General features: G+C 37.6%; 1 protein-coding gene across 9 annotated transcripts in view; it reads left to right on the top strand.

Annotated features, from left to right (window-relative positions):
• The window catches only part of nrxn2b (neurexin 2b), a 476,055-nt gene that overhangs the window by 428,967 nt on the left and 26,240 nt on the right, over nt 1-20,848 (top strand). The gene's annotated exons all lie outside the window — the stretch shown is intronic.

The following is a 20,848-nucleotide window of genomic DNA, read 5'->3' as shown; positions in this document are numbered from 1 at the left end:
CACTGTGAATCTCCAGTCCGTGATTTAAGAATGTTCAGATGTTTGTGCTGGAAAACAGAAATCCTTTTTGCAGCGTTTCCGTCTGTAGTTTGTGATATCTGTGGTTTATTTGACGATGTGTTGGTGATCATAACTTCATTCAGGTGTCAGTGTGGGTGGGTTTGGCTTTCTAGGAGCCGTCCCGAGCACTGACACTCACTCACGGCTGATGAACGGCCCGCGCCGATGCTCCTGGGTGGGCAGATACGCTCCATTAATCTCAGACTGACGCTTCTTTGCTGTAGGTCACTTACTAGTGAGCATCTGGGCATCTCTGTAATCTTTCTCGAGTCAATTAGAATGAAACCGTACTGTGTTTCTGTCTGAATGCAGGATGATCCTCTCACTGATGTAATCTTCAGCACTGAGAAAGACAAAATTCATTCATTTTCTCATAAGGGGAACTGATTTTTAATGATAACCTATAAACCTTTAAAGACAGACCTACTTTGAGTTGTGAGATTGTTTATCGATGGTATGTGCTTTTGTAAAAGTTATAAACCCACATTATTTCAACTCATGTTTAATGGTAGAATTGCTGGTGAAGAACTAGATTACACATGATTCTGCAGAGAAATCTCTACCGATCCACAGAAGTTTGGCAAGGAGTTTGTGCCAAAAGAACTAATTTTGATTGTACTCTTAATTTGGTTGTAGTCTGTGTAATCTGACTACTTTAAATAAAGGACAGAAGGAATGTCGAGACATCAAATTTCATGACAAAATGCAGTTACACTTAGTAAAGAGAGTTCTGTCATTATTTACACTCTTACACCGTGTCCTAACTACAAGGTGACACGACAAGATTCCAGCGACAAGCAATTTGGGTGTCCACACCAGACACGACGCGACAGAAGCCAATCAAATATCACAGCCAATCAGAAGCATGTGTGGGCGGGCTCTCTCTGGAAGTGCAATAATCTTATAATCTGATGTTTATAATCTAATTCATAAATAGTAAAGCTTTTTAACATCATTAAATGTACATACTGAGTGACTGATAACATCTTTGTCATGGAATACACTCATTGGTTTGCAGTGAGTTCACAGTTTTAATGTACATCTTTGCTTGAATTTATTTTCAGGATGGTAAACTATCTGTTGTTGCTTTCAGTATGGCTATAAGGCCATGCAATATGATTTTCAAACTCATATTAGCAGGGGCGGACTTAGCGATTTGGGGGCCCTAAGCAAATTCCAGGTATGGGGCCCCCACACAATAACTATGTGTCCTTTTATGCTTAACCCCTATTTTGCTCGCTCGCTCTAGTTTTTAGTTTATTAGTTAATTAGTCAACCTGCTGCTGTTCTAAAGCCAAATTAGGCTACCTTGTTTTTTTTCGGATCTCAAAAGGAAGACATTATCAAAAAATAAATAAATAAAAGAAAAAAAGAAAAGAAAAATGTGTGCACTTGTCCATTTAATAAATTGTAAAAAAAATTCAACCTTTTTACAAACATAAAACTATCCCATGCAACTCATTCCATATTCCAAGTGTTTATGCTTAACCCTTATTTTGCTCGCTCGCTCTACACTGTAAAAAATAAGTGTAATTTTAACTGTAAAATTTGGTAAAAACGCTACTGAAAAAAGCTGTTAATATGTTAACAGTGAGTTCCTGTACTATATACAGGGGAAAGCTGTAAAAGATCTAACCAGACATTTCATGTAATTTTACAGTAAAATGCTGCTAATTGTACAGTTTTTAGAAGTAAAAATAACAAATCAATGTATAATTTACAGTCAAAAACTGTAAACTGATATTCCCAGAATTCCCTGCGTGACACTCCACATTTCAAAGTATTTTGTTTAAATAATCATGTTTTTTAATAGTTTTTGTTATCAGTTATGTACATTTGGGCTTTATGTTACATCTTCTGTTGTTTAATGAAAGTTTATTGCATTATTTAAGTATCATGTGTTACCACGATGGTGTTTTGTGTTTGCATGAATGACTCTGTTCACCTTCTATATATTAGTATATACTTCTGCTTGTGGCGAAGCTACCTGATTCTTCATGTGGCTTTCTCTTTTACCACCTCTTTTTATTATGGTGGTTGTCAGTATGTTAAAGGTACAAAACAGATTTTAATAGCAGTGTGTGTTGTTTAATTTAGTGGTTTACATTTAAATTTCCCTGTTTGTAAATTACAGTTTTATACTGTAAAAGTTTTGTTCTGTAAATGTGTTTACCTTTTTTTTCTGTATTTTTTACAAAATTATTCTGGCAACCACAGCTGCCAGAATTATTTTGTAAAAACTACGGAATTTTTTTTACAGTGTAGTTTATAGTTTATTTGTACCTTAACAACCAGTAATTTGTCAACCTGATGCTGTTCTAAAGCCAAATTTGGCTACCTTATTTTTTGAGATTACAAATGAAAAAAAAAAAAATGCTTGCACTTGTCCATTTATTAAATTGTAAACCTTTCCAATCTTTTTACAAACATAAAATTATCCCAGGCAACTCATTCCATATTCCAAGTGTTCTGAAGGCATACTGTAGGGTTTGCCGAGAAACTAATCGAAAATGAAACCTATTATTAAGAGAAAATCTCCAGTCATTGCATTCGTGCATTTATACGAGCACGCGGCAGTTCGTGCTGGTGCAGAAGCACACAAGAGAGTCATTTTGAAACATCAAGATAAATAAAATTGTGACTTGAAACACAATACTTTCTTTACTGAGGTGAATATCTCTGTTCTGAGACAGTCAGACAGCCTAAAATGCGTGCAAAAAGCGCTTCCTCATAATCACTAAAAGCTGTCACTAACTTCAGTTCATTGCGATCTCACGACGTTCCGTTAATAAGCTCTACGCTGCACATTGAATCTCTTATTTACATCGTATCTACACTTTGTTATAATGAGATGATTCCCGAACTTGCAGAACTCAGCACTTGACAAAAACTCGGCATTTTGATCGGTAAGTGGATTCTAACTTAAACACTTCTGGTCACTGCGTTCAAGAAATCAGCGCACATGTCTGTGAACGGCTACATTGCTCAACGCTGCAAATATGTTTCGCCAATATCAGATGGGGCCCCCTGATTCCCCGGGGCCCTAAGCGGCCGCTTACCTCGCTTATTGGTTAAGTCCGCCCCTGCATATTAGACACGTTTAACTTTGAATAAAGCACATAATCACCTGAGATTATCTACTCTTATATATAATAGTTTAGTCATTAGTATTAGTCATATAGTCATGGGGGGGGGGGGGGGGGGGTGATTAATATGTTTTAAATAGGGCTGTCAAGTGATTTTTTAAAAAAAACATTTTTTTTAAATCTAATTAATAATGTGCCAATTAATTAATCAATTAATACAACATACAAAAATACAAATAAATAGTGAAATATGAACTTATTTTAAAAAGGAAACGATAGTTTAAATATAAAATTAAAAGTGCCAGTAGGTGGTGGCAAATCCCTGTCTTAATAAGTGAGTCATTCAATCATTCGTCAATCGGTTCGTTCAAATGGCTGATTCATTCAGAAACAAAGCAAGTGACGTGGATTCATTAATGAAACACCGCTGTGTGTTGATCGAAGACGCACAACAGTTCTCCTAGAGCTTTATTTTACATTGCTGAAATTACTGACAATGTGTCTAAAATGTAATTATTCACACCTTATCTTCATTTTTAGGTAAAAACTTTTATGTAACCTATTTTTGTCTTTCTACCAGCCAGTGATGATTCTGAAAGAAAACACATGTTTGTTATAGTAACGCACACAACTTTTACACTCGTCTGACTGACAGAACTGAGCGCTTGTATTTCAGCGGTGCTGTTAATGTTATGGTTATTTTAGCAAATAGTTTGTTCCATAAATTCAGTTCAACAGCAGTAAGTTGAAGAGGGTAAACTTCATCACTCAACTGAATCTGCATGCATTTTAGGTGTTCTTGCCAAAATTATATTTTAAAATCAGTCAGCGCTATAGAAATGCATATTAATATTAGAAGGACATCTCCATATTATGCTTTGCTCGCTTTCTTTCTATCTGACCCCCCTACATCTAGTTTTGACATCCATCAGGGGGGATAAAGCTTTCTTTAGGGGGGGTCAGACTCCCCCAAACCCCCCAGAAATTCACACCTTGCTTTTAAAAACTTGAAGTAAAGAAGGTCATTTTGCAGAAAAAAAGGTCATACAGCTTTAAAACAATGTGTCAAGTCAAGCCACCATTATTTATAGATTGTGTCAAAGCAGCAAACAACAAAAAACAATAGTGGACAGGACTGAGTGAATAATACAGAAACTGTTCCTTTAAAGGGCACCTATTATGCAAAATTCACTTTTACATGTTGTTTGAACATAAATGTGTGTTGGCAGTGTGTACACAACCACCCTATAATGATAAAATCCACCCGCTTCTTTTTTTAGTCCCAATAAATCATAAGCAGTGTCTCAGAGCAAGCCAATCACAGAATCCGTAAAGTGTGACATCACACAATCTGCCATGATTATCTGCACGCTAGAGCATTTAAAAGCAGCATTCAAGAAATGTCTTCTTATTGAAGTTATAGACGTTATTCAGTCCAAACAGTGAGTGATTTTCTGATTTTATTTTATTATTTGGCTCATATTTACAGCGCAGACAGCAGCAGGTACTGTATATCACGCTGCTGTCACTTAATACACAGATCTAATATAAACACGCACTTTCTTTCCCAGCTGTTTACCTTCACAGACATAATGGACTGTGTATTTGTAACACCTGTGTGTTTTTAACATAAACTTGTGTGTATTTGACAGTTTAAGCACAATAAGACATGAAAGAGAACTTAGTTTAGTACTCACATGCCGTGTGACAGCTGCTTTCTGTGCGCTCAGAAAACCATATATCAGAAGTTTAAACTAATATGGCTTTAAAACGCATGATTTCAGCGTGATAGACATGATGATCAAAGCCAAACAGATGTTTTTTGACAGAGTATCTGAGGTATAAGCTGTAAAGGCACAGCCCTATTCAGGAAAAGGGGGCGGGGAGCAGCAGCTCATTTGCATTTAAAGAGACAACAAAAAGCGTGTTTCTGCTTCCACTCAAAATAGGCATTTTCAAAATGATATAATAAATGATCTGTTGGGTATTTTGAGCTGAAGCTTCACAGACACATTCTGGGGACACCTGACACTTACATTACATCTTGTAAAAAGGGGCATAATTGGTCTCCTTTAAAGAATCTAACCCTAACAATTAACTTATTAACAGATAAATAGACAAACAGAAAGACAAAGATAGATAGATAGATAGATAGATAGATAGATAGATACTCCTTTACTGTTTCCTCCTGTCTCTATGTATACTCATGTCTGTCTGATATAGCTGTTTTCATCTTGTTGTCCAGCTGTTTGTCTGTCTCTCCTCACTTGTGAGAAATGGAGGTTTCAGCTGAATAATCTGTAGCACACACACACACACACACACTCTCTCTCTCTCTCTCTCCCATCGACAGCCACTGCAGGCTTTCAGTCTTTCATGGGTTATCATGCGGCTCGATAAGAATCAAATATTATTCTTGGTGGAAGCGATTGCTCTGCGATCAGGCTGACAGACTGGATTATGGACTGAGACGCGTCTGATTACACAGAGATGATAAACGCGCTGATGACCCTCAGACGAGAGAGAGAGAGAGAGACTGTATCATCCCGAGAACTTCCCTACATTCACACACAGTGACAGCAATTACCCAGAGCCCCCTGTGGCCCCCTGTGGATTGAGTCCAGCTCGTCCTGTGAAGATCTTTCAGTGATGATTCTCCCTCAGCTCTCGTCACTACACTGGATTCATCTGTAGAGAGACTGCGTTCATACACGCCAATTCAAAAAGTACTTCATATTTTGTCAACCTTTTGTTTAGTCAAGTTTTAGTCAACAAAATGTCTGAGCATTTTAGTCAATGAAATCTTAGTCACATTTTTGTCATGCTGTATAATGATTCAACTGATAAAAAAATATTTTCCTCAAAATTATAATTGATTGTTGTCATTTGAGAAATATATTTTTGCATTTCAGGTATTGCAATTTCACTAGTAAACACAAGCATGGTTGCCAGATTGCAAACAAAATAAGCAAAACACCAGGCAGAAAACATATCCTTGTAATGGAGCAGCTCTGATTTTTGGATTTGAACTCTTGATATCTGCCGACCGAACACATGAAAGCTCACGTAGTAAACAGTCCAGAATATTTATTTTTTTGGACGAAAATAAAAATATTTTGGTAAAGTTTTTATTTTTTGAAATACATTTTAGTCTCGTCTTTTATCGTCAACCATATTGCATGTTGATATAGTCACAGTTATCGTATATTGTCGTCGCGTCATCGTCTCATTTCAGTCGTGGGAAAAAGCTCATCAATGAACATTTTTCGTCATAGTTTTCGTTGATGAGATTAACACAAGTTCCTGCTGTGATTGTGACCGATCCTCCAGTTCACAACTGATGTGAACTAAATGTGAAATGTTAATATCACTTTAAGTTTTGGAGCTTCTTTAGAAGGTCTTTTCATTTTTAGGCTTGTGGAACGGTTCCTTTGATCAGCTGAAAACTACAGACTCAAAAGAGTCGTTTGTGAGTGAATCAAATGTCACATGAGTGTCTCTTGAGTTCTGAGCCATTCCTGCGTCCCGATTCTCTGCTAACAAGCTTCATCTTCATGCTGTGCGGTGAAGAGAGCGAGTGTGTGTCTGTGCAGGATTCAGACGTGAGTGTTTGTGAGTGCCGGCTCTGGGACGCCTCAGATTTTAATGATGTTTACGATGCTGCAGTTGCTTGTTTTTTTTTTTTTTATGAAGATTCTCCCTTGTGCTTTGGTCCTCGTTGGCTATTGTTTGCAGGAGCGTTAAGACAACAATTAAAAGTGAATCAGTGCGTGTAGGAGCGTCTGAGAGGACATGAGGAGGAAACAAATGTTCATTAAAGATGCATGCAATCACCTTCAGAAGCTCAGCTCAGGAAACAGCCAGAGGAGCAGCAGATGACCTTTGACCTCCAGTCACGGCATACGGGAAGCTCATGGGCTTCTCACGTTCACAGAATATTTTCATCTTCTGGATGCCGACGTTAACCAGATGGATGTCTCTGCTTTCTGAACATTTTTCTCACTTTATTTGCATTGTTTTCTGGCCTTCACATTGTGCTTTAAAATTGTGTCGTATATAATAGTCCTGGTTAAGTGTCTGGTGAAGCATCTGATCTGCTCTCACTGCCGTCTGACAGGAATAACATCGGTTATTCAGACTGAAAACAATACAGATCAACAGAAATCGGATGTGGTTCCCCTCACAGCTGAGTTTGATGTGCTTTATATTTCTGGAAATGGAAGAGTATGTTTGCTGGATTCAGAGCCGGATTGATTGACTGTAAATCTCAGCAGAGCCCAATTACTCAGCTTCTGTGCTGCAGACGTTACAGCAGTGAGACTTCACGCGGCTGTCGGCCATCTTGGATCTCAGAGCATCTGCTTCTCTGTCACAAGACAGAGCCAATCAAACACAGAGCCAATCAGAGCCACCACTTTAATTGGCTGCTGTGAGCCAGAGCAGCTTAGAGTTTGGACTCCAGTGTCGAATGAGAGCAGCACGTTATAATCCTCTCATCTCTCTCACACACTCACACACTCACACACACACACACACACACACACACACACACACACACACGCTCTCACTCACTCACTCACTCACACACACACACACACACACACACACACACGCTCTCACTCACTCACACACACACACACACACGCACTCACTCACTCACTCACTCACTCACTCACTCACACACACACATGCTCTCACTCACTCACTCACTCACTCACACACACACACACATGCTCTCACTCACTCACTCACTCACACACACACACACACACTCACTCACTCACTCACTCACTCACTCACTCACACACACACACACACACGCCTCACTCACTCACTCACTCACTCACACACACACACACACACACACACACATGCTCTCACTCACTCACTCACACACACACACACACACACGCTCTCACTCACTCACTCACTCACACACACACACACACACACACACACACACTCATTCACTCACCTTACTGTATCTGCTGAGTGTTTTAATAGGGACGTGGTTCAAGTGTTCATGAGTGTCTGACAGATACACACACTCGCAGTAATGTGTAGTGTTTAATGATATCAGTGTGTGTGGTGGTTCAGTCAGTTTCAGTCTCTGGTTCAGTGATTTTCTTCTACTACATTTCTACAATATTTCTCTTATATTTTGTCAGTATGTGGTTTTTGTTTCATCCTGCATCATAAACTCTGTCTCTAACTATTTCAAACAGCACTTCTGAATATTTGTGCTCTATATTTGTTTCAAATGATCTGTTTGAAATAATTTGGGATATGTTTGATATTAGTGCTGTCAAACGATTAATCGTTATTAATCCAAAACAAAATACTCACAATCCAAAATAAAAGTTTTTTGGTTACATGATATATGTGTGTGTACAGTGTATAATATATATATATATATACATTTACATGTAAAGCGACTTACAAATGAGGACAATAGAAGCAATCAAAACCAACAAAAAGAGCAACAATATGTACGTGCTGTGTCAAGTCTCGGCTAGCCTAACGCAGGACACGTAGCAAGGTTTTTTTTTTTTAAGAAACAGGTAGTATATATATATATATATATATATATATATATATATATATATATATATATATATATATATTTTTTTTTTTTAAATGTGTATAAGAAATTAACCCAAAACAAAGAACTTCACATTGCAACATATTGGACACGTATGGACATATTGGAGTTCCCAGCATGCACTACAGCATGAATAAATGATGCAGTTACTGTTATTTGTTATATACTCTCCTGAAACTCTGATGGAGAAGCAGATACAGACTGAAAGCAGCTGTGATGCGAGCCTGCTCGTTTGTGTCTCATTATCTGCTGTTCCAGCCGGTGAGCGGGTTCGTTTAATTACATGTGTTCCGCTGAAGGGTGACGGTCACTGCTGGACACAGGTCACATGTGCAGCTCTTCTCCTATTGGCTGATGAGTGAGGCTGAGAGACGCTGATCAGTTCAGAACGAACACACTACACACTCATTCAGAAGAGCACACTACACTTACTGTTTCTTACTGACGTACATCTGAGTCGATGAGACTAAGGGAAGTTAGCAAAGGAAGGGCATACAAAACGAAGTATCTACATAAAGATAGTGCAGACTTAGTAGTGTGCTAGTGTGCTGTTCTGAATTCAGCCTGTTTCTGATAGCAGTATGCAGTCTGCAGTATGAAGGGTTTTGCTTTTTCATTCAGTTTTGTTTATAAATGTCTGAACCTTTAGTCTCTCAGATGAATTGCATTGTGGGATGGAGCATCTGCTGTCGTGTTTTCTGTTGTTTACTGATCATTTGGACAAAATGCAGTAGATCAGGGTTTGTGAATGTGAAGTGAAGATCTAATTAATTACATTATAAAAAAGACGAATTAAAATGAAGAATTTTAAAAACAAGGTAAAATAACTATCTATCTATCTATCTATCTATCTATCTATCATGTGTTCTATTTATCTGTCTGTCTGACTCTGTCTCCAGCTCTTCTCTCTGTGGTGGTATTTGTTCAGATGAAACTCAGCGGTTAATTATAATCTAATTAAAGTCGTCTATCATTAGCTTAGAGCAATGAGAACGTTAATTAAAAGATGAGTGATCAGAGAGAGAGCAAATAAAGTTCTGCAACAGAATCAAATACAGATTGATTCAGCGAACACGAGACGCATGACTGTGATATTATAGTCTCACTGACATACTGTTAGAGGTTTTTAATATTTTGAATTTATAGATATTTTGGATTTATATTTTGAAGTTTTTATTTTTTTATTTTTTTTCCATTTTAAATGTAATTAAAGTTTTAGGAATTGTGTTGTGCTTTTGACATTTGTCTTAGTTTAATATATATACAGGTGCATCTCAATAAATTAGAATGTCGTGGAAAAGTTCATTTATTTCAGTAATTCAACTCAAATTATGAAACTCATGTATTAAATAAATTCAATGCACACAGACTGAAGTAGTTTAAGTCTTTGGTTCTTTTAATTGTGATGATTTTGGCTCACATTTAACAAAAACCCACCAATTCACTCTCAACAAATTAGAATATGGTGACATGCCAATCAGCTAATCAACTCAAAACACCTGCAAAGGTTTCCTGAGTCTTCAAAATGGTCTCTCAGTTTGGTTCACTAGGCTACACAATCATGGGGAAGACTGCTGATCTGACAGTTGTCCAGAAGACAATCATTGACACCCTTCACAAGGAGGGTAAGCCACAAACATTCATTGCCAAAGAAGCTGGCTGTTCACAGAGTGCTGTATCCAAGCATGTTAACAGAAAGTTGAGTGGAAGGAAAAAGTGTGGAAGAAAAAGATGCACAACCAACCGAGAGAACCGCAGCCTTATGAGGATTGTCAAGCAAAATCGATTCAAGAATTTGGGTGAACTTCACAAGGAATGGACTGAGGCTGGGGTCAAGGCATCAAGAGCCACCACACACAGACGTGTCGAGGAATTTGGCTACAGTTGTCGTATTCCTCTTGTTAAGCCACTCCTGAACCACAGACAACGTCAGAGGCGTCTTATCTGGGCTAAGCAGAAGAACTGGACTGTTGCCCAGTGGTCCAAAGTCCTCTTTTCAGATGAGAGCAAGTTTTGTATTTCATTTGGAAACCAAGGTCCTAGAGTCTGGAGGAAGGGTGGAGAAGCTCATAGCCCAAGTTGCTTGAAGTCCAGTGTTAAGTTTCCACAGTCTGTGATGATTTGGGGTGCAATGTCATCTGCTGGTGTTGGTCCATTGTGTTTTTTGAAAACCGAAGTCACTGCACCCGTTTACCAAGATATTTTGGAGCACTTCATGCTTCCTTCTGCTGACCAGCTTTTTAAAGATGCTGATTTCATTTTCCAGCAGGATTTGGCACCTGCCCACACTGCCAAAAGCACCAAAAGTTGGTTAAATGACCATGGTGTTGGTGTGCTTGACTGGCCAGCAAACTCACCAGACCTGAACCCCAGAGAGAATCTATGAGGTATTGTCAAGAGGAAAATGAGAAACAAGAGACCAAAACATGCAGATGAGCTGAAGGCCACTGTCAAAGAAACCTGGGCTTCCATACCACCTCAGCAGTGCCACAAACTGATCACCTCCATGCCACGCCGAATTGAGGCAGTAATTAAAGCAAAACGAGCCCCTACCAAGTATTGAGTACATATACAGTAAATGAACATACTTTCCAGAAGGCCAACAATTCAATAAAAATTAACCAAAGAACCAAAGACTTAAACTACTTCAGTCTGTGTGCATTGGATTTATTTAATACACGAGTTTCACAAACTTTTCCTCGACATTCTAATTTATTGAGATGCACCTGTATATAACTTTTTTCAGTTTTTGATTTAGTACATCATGACAACTATTGCCCTAGAAACTAGCTGAATTAAAATAAAATAATAATTTTTAGTATTTTATGTTTATTTTATTTCAAGTAACAAACTTTTTGAATTTTTTAGTTTTAGTAAACTGTAATGACCCTGACATGGAAATCACATGCATGAGTGTTGAGTGTTTGTGTTTGTGTTGGTCTGAATCCGTTCTAATCAACTCATTTACTCATTTAAACAAACCTGTGTGTGTGTGTGTGTGTGTGTGTGTGTGTGAGAGAGAGAGAGAGAGAGAGAGAGAAAGAGAAAGAGAAAGAGATTTATCCATGTTTTCACAGAGAGAATGACACACACACACACACGTCTGGTTTGCTATCCTTGTGGGGACTCTCCATACCCATGTCATTATACAAATTTTGTCCCCGTAAACCACAAAAACCAGTACACACTCACTTATACTCACTCATTCACTCACTCACTCACTCACACAGACACACTCACTCTCACACACACACACACACACACTCTTATTTGTCAAAGACACAACATATTTTTGCGACATTGCAGCCAGTTCATTATCAAAATAAAATACAGTTAAGGAAACGTATAAAAAGTTGCTCCGTTGTCCAAGCTGTTGCGTTCAGCGTGACCACCGCCTCACTGCGCTGATGTGAAGGATGATGTCTTACATCGATGAAAATACAAAGCCTATAAAAAATAATATTTTAGCATCCAGATACGTCGCGAATATGGAAACATTTGGATTTGTGCCGAATGAGAGAGATAGGCATCAGTTTCACCTTTAATTTGTTTTTGGATTGATGTTTTTATGGCCTATAGGCTATATCCTTAAGTTTAGAGGATTTGTTGTGGAGAGAAACTAATAACTGTGTTTATAATGTTTGTAAACATTTTGATTTACCGGCATTTTAGCCTACGTCATTTCTGAATGTAGCCTAATAAAATGCGACGTGATCATAGCCTGTTTTTTTCCCCACAAAACGCAATTTTATACAAGTAGCTTTTTTTTTTAACAATGCAGCAAACATTTTTAATTATCTTTAAAAAATGCTTTGTCTTTAAAGCATTAATAGATTTTTTTTTCTTTTGTTTAGTAGCCTACATTTAGGCAAATCTAGAAAAGATGATGCTGGCTGTGACTGAGCGCAGCGGGTTAAGATACCATCTCTTCCTGGTTTTTCTTTCTTTTTCTTTTTGTGTAAAGAAAACACTGTAATTTATTATTATTATTATTATTATTACAGGCAAAGACAATAAAAAAATAACGTTATTAACCGTTATTCTTTCTACTCTAACTGGTTTCTGAACGGATAATACAGAGGAACGCAGGAACAGAAACGTTAAAATATCGATTCTGCTCGGAGTGAACCGATTGACTTTTTTTTCATTTTCAAGCCCTGGTGTCAATAATGCAGAAGGACAACAGCAAACACTCAATTTTCAGTTAAAGGAAGTTCATTATTGAATTCAGTGATGTCATCGTCCAGCTCAGTTCAGTTCTAATAGTATCTGTGCGATCATGTAGACGATATCGCTGGGAATTAATAAATTAAGATATGCTGTGACTAATATAACGCATTTAATGTCAAGCACAGACACACACACACACACACACACTAGAGTGTTTTCCCTGCAGTGAGTCTGCACTGAATCTCTGACCTCTGACCTCCAGACACGCTCTCTTCTGACGTTCAGTCCACCGTTGGTCAGTCTACGCTGCTGGATGAGTTATTACGCTACAGAACTAACAGAAACCAGAGTTTAATCATGATGAATAATGACTGCGTTCACATCACAGTAGTTCTGGAGTTTGTCTGTGAGTGTGTGTAGGGTTTGAGAGTGTCATCCAGACGCATCTCAGAACATCAGCTGTGGTTCTCAGACCTCGTTTAGCATGTTTTAGTTTTTTTCTGCTTTAATTGACTAAAGTGAGATTCAGATTCACCTTCAAAAGACTCTTTGATGTCTCTGCATTCACGTCTCTCTCTCTCGCTGTCGATGCATTCGTTTCTGTCAGTGAGAGCGGGATGCTGCTGCATTAACACAAACACATTCACACACGTCATCTGTAATACTGTGTGTGTGTGTGTGTGTGTTTCAGTGCTGTACGTGCTCTCATCTCACACTTCATCTGCTTCATCTAAACATCTGTGTCACATACGTCAGTACAGATATACCTCTGCTAGATCTCTGTGTTTCATTTATTATAGAAATAATAATACATAAATGTTATGTCTCTTTTTCAGAAAATGTGTCTTGAATATAGGTGCATTTTGGTTTGTTGGATTGGCATGTTTTTATTTTTTTTTGTGTGTTTTTTTGTGTGTTTTAAATATACACTTATAGTAAGGTAAAAGACCTTTAAAAATGACTGCTTATGCATTTGAATATTGTAGCAAATAAACAATTTAATAATAATAATTATTATTATTATTATTATTATTATTATGTGGATATATAAATATTTTGGTTAACACTTTAGTTTAAGAATCAATTCTCATCATTATCTAGTTACTTATTAGTATGCATATTACTAACATATTGGCTGTTTATTAGTACTTATAAAGTACATATTAATGCCTTGTTCTGCATGAGCATATTTTAGATCCGTTAATCCTTAAACCCCAGACCTAAACTTAACTGCTACCTTAATAACTATTCATAAGCAGCAAATGAGGAGTTTATTGAGAGCAAACTCTTAGTTAATAGTTAGTCAATATTGTGAATTGGTCCCTACACTAAAGTGTGACCATATTTCATAAGCTTGTTTTCAGAAAATGTGTCGTTCTTTCTCAGTATTTTGATCTCGTTTTCCAGTACAAATATCATAGATTCATAAATCAAGATAGATTTACTTGAGATGCAAAATGACAAGAAATAAGAAGTCTTGTTTTCTGAGAAAGTGATCAAAATGAAGTGAGTTTATGCATAAAACAGCAGAATCTCTGCCAGTGGGGTCAGAAAATCAACATGTTTTCCTTCTGAATTAGGTTTATTTTTCTCATCACTTCATTTGGACCAATTTCTCAAAAAACAAGACATATTATATTATTTGTAATGGACAACAAGACAGAAATACTGTTCAGGAAGAAGATGTTTTGACTTTCAGTAAAAATCTGTCAATCCAACAAGACAAACTGCACTTACTATATATAATAATATATATTTATATGTAATATGTGTATTTTCTTTGGTTGGATTGTCAGATGTTTTTCACGTTTGTAATCAGACGCGTCCTGCTCTGAATATCTGACGCGTCTCATTACTGGAAGGGTCTCCTGTTTTAACTGAAGCAGCACAGAGATGCTCGTTAGGAAATGATTTTTGGAGCGTGTTTGTGAACGTCCATTCATCACACACATATATCTGGCTGCTGGTGTGTTTGCTGTGTATGAATTCATGTTTTTCATATAAATAAATGAGTTTCATCACAAAACGACATGACGTAACGCGAACGCAACGCTCAGCGCTTCAGGGAAGAGCCTCCATTGATTCATGCCCACACACACATGAATCACTCACATCCACTTCCTGTTTCCTCTCACAGTCACATGAACGCACACACACACACACACACACACACACATGTTCGTTTTTGTGAAAAGTGGGGACTCTCCATAGGCGTAATGGTTTTTATACTGTACTTACTGTATGTGCTATTGTCTACACCAACCCTACACCTAAACCTACCCCTTACAGGAGACTGTGCATTTCAACTTTCCCCAAAAAAACCTCATTCTGAGTGATTTATAAGCGTTTTGAAAAGTGGGGTCATGGGTCAATGTCCTGAGATGCCACCTTCACCTTGTAATACCTGCCATACCTTTGTCATTATACACATCTATGTCCTGACTTTTCACAAAAACGCGAACACACACACACACACACACACACACGCACTGAACCTCACGCTAATGTTCTCATTTAGCTTTTTTCTGAATGTTCTCTAAATGTTCAGTTTTTAAAATGTTGAAGAACATTACTTTCGAATGTTCTCTGAAGCACGCAGTAACGTTTAAGAAGCGTTATGGACATCTGGTCTCTGTATGGATTCAGAACACTGATGGCTCGTTCCTGGTTGAATGTGTCAGTTGTTTTGGCAGCAGTTTCTCCAGCATTTGCATTATTTATTTTCTGTTCAGTGCTCTGTCAGTTTGCTGTCAGCACTGAAGTGTGTTTATGGCACTCTCGGTGACAGTAAACATTTGTTTGTATGAACATCCATCTTGGCATGATGATCCAGATCCAGATGATCCAGCGTTTCATTGTGTAAAAACTAATGCACATTTACAGTGATACACTTCCAGTCTGTCAGGTGTCCAGGACCACGAAAAAAACAAAGGATACTGATTTTCATTTTATTTTATAATTGTCTCACCTAAATATCTGATCATGCAGTGAATTTCTGTTTTTATAATAGGGCAGTTGTTGCACAATAGCTTACACACAGCACAACTCTGATTTCGTGAGCGGTTTGTTAGGTGGCCTTAAGCCCAAAGTGTACTTCGGTCATCTGTTCCGTGATGGTCTGCCACTGTCCTCGTGACAGTTTTCGTCATCAGAAGTGTCCGTGTACAACAGTGCAGGCACGAGGGGAATGTTATGTGTGTGTGCGCTTTGAGTGTGCGTGAGCGCACCGTCTCTAGAGCGCGCTAGTGCTGAATAGTTTAATCACTAAGAAGAAATGAAACAGAAATGCAAATTCTAAACTTTAGTGACGATGCAATACTGCCTCAATTGTGCAAGAGACAATTCCTGTGTCAGCTGTGCAGCTTATAGAGCAAACGCAATGTGATTTAAATCCGTTTGAAATTATGTCTCACAGAAAGTTTTCAAATTACTTTATAAGTTAACTAATGAAGAAATATGAACTGAACTAGAGCTGCACGATTCTGGATAAATTGAGAATCACAATTTTTGTGTGTGTTTGTCAAATAGAGATCACGATCCTCCCACGATTCTGAACTAAATAAAATAATGTGTGACAAAAAATATTAATTGTTGCCGTCTCTTAAAAGTGTTTAATTATTTTGAATTAATTATTAAAAATTGTAATATATAATATATTTAAAATAAAGAAATAAGCCCCAAGAAGCCGTGGTTTACAGTGAATTTATAACAGCTAAGGGGCATTGTTAGGAAACCCCCTCAGCACTGTAAACCACAGCTTCACGGGGCTTACTGCTTTTATAAAACGGGTATTCCATATACTTAGTAAGGTTTCACAAAATAAAACAGAGCAAATAAGTGTAATGATATTAATAAAAACAGTATTCTTCCACCAAACAATGTAGCTTCTCAGAAACAGTTGTGGTTGGAACCTAGATGGTGGTTTAATCTAGATTTAAACAGAGAGAGTGTGTCTGAACCCTGAACGTTATCAGGAAGGTTATTCCAGAGTTTAGGAGCCAAACGTGAAAAAGCTCTGCCTCCTTTAGTGGACTTTGCTATGCTGGGAACTACCAAGAGTCCAGAGTTTTGTGACCTTAGGGAGCGTGATGGATCGTAGCGTGATAGAAGACTAGTTAGGTACGCAGGAGATAAACCATTTAGGGCCTTATAGGCAAGTAATAATATTTTGTAATTGATCCGGAACTTAATAGGGAGCCAGTGCAGAGACTGTAAAATTGGGGTAATATGATCATATTTTCTTGACCTGGTAAGGACTCTAGCCGCTGTATTTTGGTCTACCTGTAGTTTGTTTATTGAAGATGCAGGACAACCACCTAACAGTGCATTACAATAGTCCAGTCTAGAGGTCATGAATGCATTAACTAGCTTTACTGCATCAGAAACAGGTAGCATGTTTTCTAACTTGGCAGTGTTTCTAAGATGGAAGAATGCTGTTTTTGTAACATGGGAAATATGATTTTCAAAAGACAAGTTGCTGTCTAATATAACAGCCAGATTTTTGACTGTAGAGGACGTAACAGTACATCCGTCTAGTTGCAAACTCTAATTCAAGAGATTCTGTGTACTGTTTTTTGGACCAATAAGTAATATCCCTGTCTTATATGAATTTAATAGGAGAAAATTATTGGTCGTCCAATCTTTTACATTTTTAACACAATCTATTAGCTTAGATAATGTAGAAGCTTCATCTGGTCCTGTTGAGATATATAGTTGAGTATCATCAGCATAACAATGAAAACTAATCCCGTATTTTCTAATAATATTACCAAGGGGCAACATGTATATTGAAAATAGCAGAGGACCTAGGACAGATCCTTGTGGTACTCCATACTTTACTGGTGATAATTGAGATGACTCCCCGTTTAAATAAACAAAGTGGTAGCGATCGGATAGGTAGGATCTAAACCATCTTAAAGCCTGCCCTTGAATACCCGTATAGTTTTGTAATCGATCTATGAGTATGTCATGATCTATAGTGTCGAATGCAGCACTAAGATCAAGTAAAACTAGCAATGAGGTGCAGCCTTGGTCTGACGCAAGAGGCAGGTCATCTGTAATCTTAACAAGTGCAGTTTCTGTGCTGTGATGGGGCCTGAAACCTGACTGAAATTCTTCACAGAGAGAGCAGACAAAACTTTTTCTAAAATTTTAGACATAAACGGCAGATTTGAAATGGGTCTGTAATTTGCCAGTTCACTAGAATCTAGTTATGGTTTCTTAAGAGGCTTAATAACCGCCAGCTTGAATGGTTTTGAGACATGACCTAAAGATAATGATGAGTTAATAGTATTGAGAAGTGGTTCTTCTGCTACAGGTAACAACTCTTTCAGTATTTTAGTGGGTACAGGATCTAATAGTTGTGTTGTTGGTTTAGATGCAGAGATAGGTTTATTTAGCTCTTCCTGTCCTAAAGCACTGCAGTTTTTCTTTGAGTGCGATGAATGATGCTGAAGGACTAAACGCCATACACTCTTAAAAATAAAGGTGCTTCACGATGCCATAGAAGAACCTTTTTGTCTAAATGGTTCCATAAAGAACCTTTAACATCTGAAGAACCTTTCTGTTTCACAAAGCTTCTTTGTCGCGAAAGAAGGTTCTTCAGATTATAAAAAGGTAAGAAAGAGATGGTTCTTTAAAGAACCTTTGACTGAATGGTTCTTTGTGGAACCATATATGGTTCTTCTATGGCATCGCTGTGAAGAACCTTTTGAAGCACCTTTATTTTTAAGAGTGTAGAATCTTCATTTGTTATTGTATTTCTGATGTTATCTATTTTATCAGTGAAGAAATTCATAACTATTAAACTGTGAGGGAGTATTTAGATCGGGTGGCATCTGGTTATTTGTTAGTCTAGCCACTGTGCTAAATAAAAACCTTGGGTTGTTTTGGTTATTTTGTATGAGTTTGCGGATATGCTCTGCCCTGGCAGCTTTAAAAACCTGTCTGTAGCTGGACGTACTGTTTTTCCATGCAATTCTAAAAACTTCCAAGTTAGTTTTTCTCCATTTGCTCTCAAGATTACGAGGTTTTTTTTGGAGAGAGACTGGGTACAACTGTTGTACGTTTTTCTCTAACCTTTTTCAATTTGTTGGGGGCAACAGATATATTGGCATTTATAGAAGGACTTGCCACCCTCTCCAGTAAAGACCATTCTACAACGACGGATAAACTGGTACTTCACTATAATGATGTGCTTCAGTCACTCCTTGATACTCGTGCACCACTGAAATCCAGGACTGCTTCCTTTGTTAATTCTGCTCCTTGGTACATTCCTGATTTACATAAACTAATAGCGCAAGGTCACCGTTTCGAGGGTTTGTACGTTAACACTAGACTAATTGTTCACAAACAGAAGTATGCTGAGCGTATGAAAATTTACAAAGCTGCTATCTCCTCAGCTAAATCTGATTATTACTCAAATTTGATCACATCTAGTGAAGGTAATGTTAGAACTCTTTTTTTTTTCTGTAATGAAAGATATGTTAAAGCCTCCAGATTCTCTGCAATCACACTTGTTCTCAGTTGAATTATGCAATACCTTCTTGACCTTCTTTAATGCAAAAACAGAAAATATTATTCAGTCTTTGTTGGTTTCAGATCTAGTTAGTTCTTCTTGTTTCAGTGTAACACAGTCATTTAACTCTTTTCTATCTACTTTTCAACTTCCTACAGTAGATGAGATAACTTCAGTTATTCGGAAATCTAAATCAACCACCTGCCAATTAGATCCACTTCCAACTCAATTAGTTAAAGTTTGCCTGTCAGTTCTTTTATCACTGATATCATTCATTCTTCTCTTATTTCTGAAACTGTCCCCTATTCATTCAAAACTGCATTAATAACTCCTGTACTCAAGAAGCCAGGTGCTGATCCAAATAATTTTGGTAATCTCTATCTTGACATTTCTATCTAAAATCCTGGAAAGTGTTGTTGCGGCTCAGGTACATGATCATCTTTCAGTGAATAATCTATGTGAAAAATTCCATTCAGGTTTTCGTTCCTGTCATAGTACTGAGACTGCCCTTGTCAAGATTTGTAATGATTTATTGGTTGCGGCTGACTGAAGATTTTCATCTGTCTTAATTCTTCTTGATCTAACTTCAGTGCCCAACGCAATTTCCCATACAATTCTATTAGATAGATTGCAGTCTATTGGAATTGTAGGAACTAACCTGGCTTGGTTCACATCCTATATTTCGGGCCTTATTCAATTTGTTCAACTAGGTCAGTTTAAATCTAAGTCATCACATATTACTACAGGTGTCCCACAAGGTTCAGTTCTGGGCCCTTTATTATTTATCATATATCTACTGCCCCTTGGAAACATTTTCAGGGAATACGGTATACATTTTCATTGTTACGCCGATGACACCCAGCTGTCTTCAAAACCTACAGGCAATTTTCTTAAACTTAACAGTAGTAAAAAAGAAATCCTACTTGTTGATACAAAAAATAATTTGTCGAATACCAGTGATTTTTCTATGTGTATTGATGGTCCTATAATCACTTCCTCAACACAGGTAAATAGCTTGGGTGTTATCCTGGACAATACTCTATCTTTTGAAGCACATATCAACAAGGTTACTCGGAGAGCTTATTATCATTTACGCAATATTAATTGCCTCCGCCCAGCCCTCACAGTGAGGAGCACTGCTATTATGGTCCATGCTATTGTCACTTCACGAGTTGACTATTGTAATGCTCTTTTTAAACGGTCTTCCTGCTAAACTTTTACACAAGTTAGTTAGTGCAAAACTCAGCAGCATGAATAATTACACGAACTCCTACTATGGAACACATATCTCCTGTTCTTCAACAGCTGCACTGGTTTCCTGTTAAACAGCGTTTTGAATTCAAAATTTTGCTTCTTGTTTATAAGACATTACATAACTTGGCTCCTTTTTACTTATCTGACTTACTCTTAACA

This window comes from Onychostoma macrolepis, chromosome 07 (assembly GCF_012432095.1).
Source record: "Onychostoma macrolepis isolate SWU-2019 chromosome 07, ASM1243209v1, whole genome shotgun sequence".
NCBI lineage: Eukaryota > Metazoa > Chordata > Actinopteri > Cypriniformes > Cyprinidae > Onychostoma > Onychostoma macrolepis.
Note: the sequence above shows the minus strand (reverse complement) of the source record. Positions and strands in the feature narration are given on the sequence as shown.